Here is a 4,749-nt window from a genome sequence, read left to right as displayed (position 1 = left end):
GCAATTTGATCAGATTAGAACTAGCAGTCAAGATACTGACTGTGCCCCAGTGACTTCGGGATTATACAGGGACTCTGCAGGGTATAGGGACAGAGATTCTTAGCTGTGGAGAAGCTCTGCCAAGACTTGAAAGCTGGGGGAGGAGACACTTGGAACGATGGGGACTGAGCAGGCCTGGTGACAAAGCCAAGGCAAGACACAGGACCCTGAGTTAAGGACCTGAGGGACTGGATGTGATTCTCAGACCAGGCAGAGCAGGGGCCTGAGCGCAGTGGCCATTAGCCCAATGACAGCTGTCCTGGAGGCATTTCCTGTGTACAGGTAGGTTGAGGACAATAGTTTCTCATCTCCTTGTTTTTCAGTAACGTTCCTTTGGAGGCATTTCAAATGCGCCAGCAAAGCCTAGCAGAAAATAAATCCATCCTCTTTGGGATGAGTCTGGGAGATCTCAGATGGCTGGGGAGTACCTGGAATGGACTGCAAGGTAAGGAGAGACCACAGGCATAAATAAAAACAGAGATGAGCCAGGAGGGGTGTTCATCACACACAACAATGTGCAGGGCACCAGCTCCTTCTGGAGACACAGAGTGCATAGAGAGTCCTTTGGAGATATCAAAGCACACTGTGGTGAGACTATAATGGGGTTTGGTCTGTGTCCTGGTTTGCCAGAGACAGTCCCAGTTTATGCCTATTGTTTTAGAAGTTGCTAACAGCTTTAGTTAGAAGGATAAATCAGGTGGTTACTTTAGCTATAATGGATGGCTAATTTTATGTGTCAACTTGGGGATCACAATACCCGTATATTTGGTCCAACACCAGTCTCAATGTCACTATGAAGATATTGTTTTTAGATGAGATTTTTATTTAAATAAATAGATTTTGAGGAAGCAGATATACTTCCATATTTTGGGTTGGCTTCATCTGATCAGTTGAAAGCCTTAAGAGAAAAATACTGAGGTCCCCTGGCAAAGAGGGGATTCTGCCTCCAGACTGCCTCGGGACTCCAGCTGTGACATCCAGCATCTCCCTTGGGTCTCCAGCTGTGACATCCAGCATCTCCCTTGGGGCTCCAGCTGTGACATCCAGCATCTCCCTTGGGGCTCCAGCTGTGACATCCAGCATCTCCCTTGGGTCTCCAGCTGTGACATCCAGCATCTCCCTTGGGGCTCCAGCTTCCCACCTGACCTGACTAGCCCACCTCCACAATCACGTGAGCCAATTCCTTAAAATAAATTATCTATCTACCTACCTATCCATCTATCTGTCTGTCTGTCTGTCTGTCTGTCTCTACATGCATATCCCTTTGGTTCTGTTTCTCTGGGGAACCCTGACGAATATGATAGACTTATGCATAAGAGGGTATGGAGGCTTAGTTGCAGGAGCTGTTGTTTCTTCTGGGCCCAGGAATTTGAAGAACAAGCTGGTTAAATGACAAAGCTGATGAGGGACTAGCCCAAGGATGAGTTTGGGGATGTTGAGAAAATATGAAAGCGAGATCCTAAGCCGAGGACCAGCGGAGAGGATGGAAAGGACAGAGATGGATTTGAGAAAAATTGTCCTCGGTTTCTTGTTGTTACTGCACCTGTTTGATATGCCTGTATCCTGAACAAACCCAACCACTTGTTTTTTCTGTTTCTGTCCCCAGACAGGGTAATGAAAGCCACGCAGCAGAGGAGATGGCTGCCATTATAAACTCGTGGTCACCAATCCCAGAGAGTCCTGGAAACTCTGCTAGGGCTTTTTGACCAATTTAGTCTTTGTTTTCCCTAGAAACTCTTCACACTTTTTAGATGCATGAACATGCCTCCTCTCCCTCAGTCAACATTTTTTTAAAATTAAACTTTCTTATTTTGAGATCATTACAAATTCCCATGAAGTCATAAGAAATAATACAGAGAAATCTCTGTATCCTTTCATCCGTTTCCTCCAATGGTAACACCCAAACCAGGATGCTGACCCTGATACTCACAATCGAGAGTGTTCCCACCACAACGCTTCACGTTGCCACGTACAGTCGCCCCTCTTTCCTCTGCGCCTCCTTAACCTCTTGCAACCACTAACCTGTTCTTTTCCATAATGTTGTCATTTCAAGAATGCAGTCTACGTGGAATCATACGCAGTATGTGCCGTTTTAGAATGGGCTTGTATCACTCTTTTGCCTGTTTTCTAGTTGGATTGTTATGTCACTGCTCTGTTTTGAGAGTTGTTTGCATGTTTTAGGTGTTGGTCATTTGTCAGACATGTGGCTTGCAAGCACGTTCTTCCAGTGGGTCTCGTGTCTATTCATCCTCTTCACAGGGTTTTTCACAGAGCAAACATTTTAAATTTTGATAAAATCAGGTTTATTAACTTTTCCCTTTTTTTTTTTTTTCCTTTTTTTGGTGGATGGCCAGTCCAGGGATGTCAACTTTCCTTTTATGAATAGTGCATTTGGTGTCCTGTTTAAGAACACTTTGCCTAACCTTATGGCTTAGTGTTTTATAGTTTTATAGACGTTTTATAGTTTTACATTTTTTTTTTCCCTTTTTGTCTTTTTTTTCGTGTCCGGCAATTGATTGCAACCCTCAGTGTCGCGCCCGTACCGGACCGGGACTGGCAACGGATCGCAACCCTCGGTGCTGTGGCCGCACCTCGCTCAGCCAGTGAGCGGGAACCGGTCTGTATGTGGGATCCGAACCCTCGGCGGGAGCACCACCGCACTCCCAAGCTGCACACTGTAGCAGTGCGCCACCGGGCCGGCCCCTATAGTTTTACATTTAAGTTTGTGACCCATTTTGAGTTACTTTCTATATAAGGTGTGAGACTTAGGTTAAGCTTCATTTACTGCCTAAGGATATCCACTTGCTCCAGCACCATTGGTTACAAAGGCTATCTTTCCTCTATTGACCTCCTTTTGTACTTTTGCCCAAATCAGCTGGGCATTTTGTCTATTTCAGGTTCCCTAATGTGTTCATTAGTCTATGGGTACATCCCTCCACCAATACCACATAGTCTTGATTGCTTTAGCTCTATGACAAGCCTTGAAATCAGACAGACTTATTTTTTGCACTTTATTCTTCAAAATTGTGTTAACTATTTTATTTTTTTCTTTTTAAAATTTATTTATTTATTAATATTATTTTTTTACATTCTAAGAGGTTGTTGTAGAGCAGTTGTGGGGAGGGGGAAAGGGGAAGGTAATAGGGTAGGAGGAGGAAGGAGGGGGTGTGGTTGAGGCCTGTGGCACCCCCCTCATTCCTGCAGGGGAGACCAGGGGGCTTCCAATGGTGGCTTGGTCATTGCTGGGCTGGAAGCAGATGTCAGGGAGATGTGGCTGAAGCCCTTGTTCCCCACTACTCTGGCTGTTTCTGATGGTGGCTCAGTGGTCATCGCTGGCTGGTTGTGGATGTCGGGGGGCATGGCCAAGGCCATTGGCCCTGCCATGTGTTAACTATTTTAGTTCTCTCTCTTTCCATATACATTTCAGAATAATCTTGTCTATATCTACAAAATTCTTTTAGTAAATTTGATAGAATTACATTGACTTCTATGTCTCTCCATTTATTTACATGTTATTTGATTTGATTTGCATTTAATGGAAAGGGCTTGAATACAATTAAAAGCTAATAAAAGAAATCTAGTTGACAGTAGGAACCTATGTAGAAAGGAAAGGAAAGATAATATCTTTTAACACTTTCATGAACATTTTGTAGTTTTTAGCACATTAAATTCTCATTTTTAAAACGAATGGTGTTATTCTTAAAATTTTGATATCCACGTGTTCTTTGCTGTTATACAAAAGGAATTGCTTTCTGTATGTTGATCCTGAAGCCTTACTGACCTCTCGTATTCTGTCGAGAAAGGTTTTTTGTAGATTTCCTGGAATTTTCTGTGTAGACAGTTGTATCATCAGTAAATAGGAACTTGTCAGTTTTACTTCTTCCTTTCCAATCCACATGTGTTTTATTTCCTTTTCTTGTCTTATTGAACTAGCTGGAACATCCAAGACCATGTTGAATAAGATTGAATCTGAGAGTGGATATTCCTTCTTTGTTCCTGATTCAGACTTTCACCATTAAGTGTAATATTAGCTGTAGATTGTGTGTGTGTGTGTGTGTGTGTGTGTATGCTTTTTATCAAGTTGAACAAGTTTCTCTTTATTCCTATTTTCCTGAGAGTTTTTGTCATGAATGGGTATTGAATTTAGTCAAATGCTTTTTCTGCATGGATTGACATGATCATGTGATACTTTCCCCAGATTTTAGCCATTGTTTCCTTGAGGACTTTCCCAATCCCATCCTCTTTCTTTTCTCCTGTTGGACTCTGGTGATATGAATGCTGAATCCTTTTATATTGTTCCACTTAAGCTCTGTTTTTCTCTTAGTCTATTTTCTCTTTTTTTTCAGATTGTCTAATTTATATTGCTCTATCTTTATGTTCACTGATTTTTCCTCTGTCCCCTCCAATCTGCTGCTGAGCTCATCTATTGTTTTATTTTATTTTTTACCTTTGTTATTACGTTTTTTAGTTACAAATTTTTATTGGTTCTTATTCATGTCATTTCCTTTCTGAGATTTTCTGTTTCTTTGTTGTCTGCCTTCCTTCCTTTTTTCTCTTTCTTTTACTCTGTCTCCCCTCCCTTCTTCCCTCCTTCCTTCTTTCCTTCTTTTTCTTTCTCCCTCTTTCTTTCTTCCTGTGTCTCCTTTGTTTCAAGCATGTTCCTAATTGCTCATTGAAAGATTTTCTTTTTATGGTAATTGCTTTAAAATA

The sequence above is a fragment of the Galeopterus variegatus genome, unplaced genomic scaffold (assembly GCF_000696425.1).
Source record: "Galeopterus variegatus unplaced genomic scaffold, G_variegatus-3.0.2 Scaffold7394, whole genome shotgun sequence".
NCBI lineage: Eukaryota > Metazoa > Chordata > Mammalia > Dermoptera > Cynocephalidae > Galeopterus > Galeopterus variegatus.
This window is presented reverse-complemented; position numbering follows the sequence as displayed.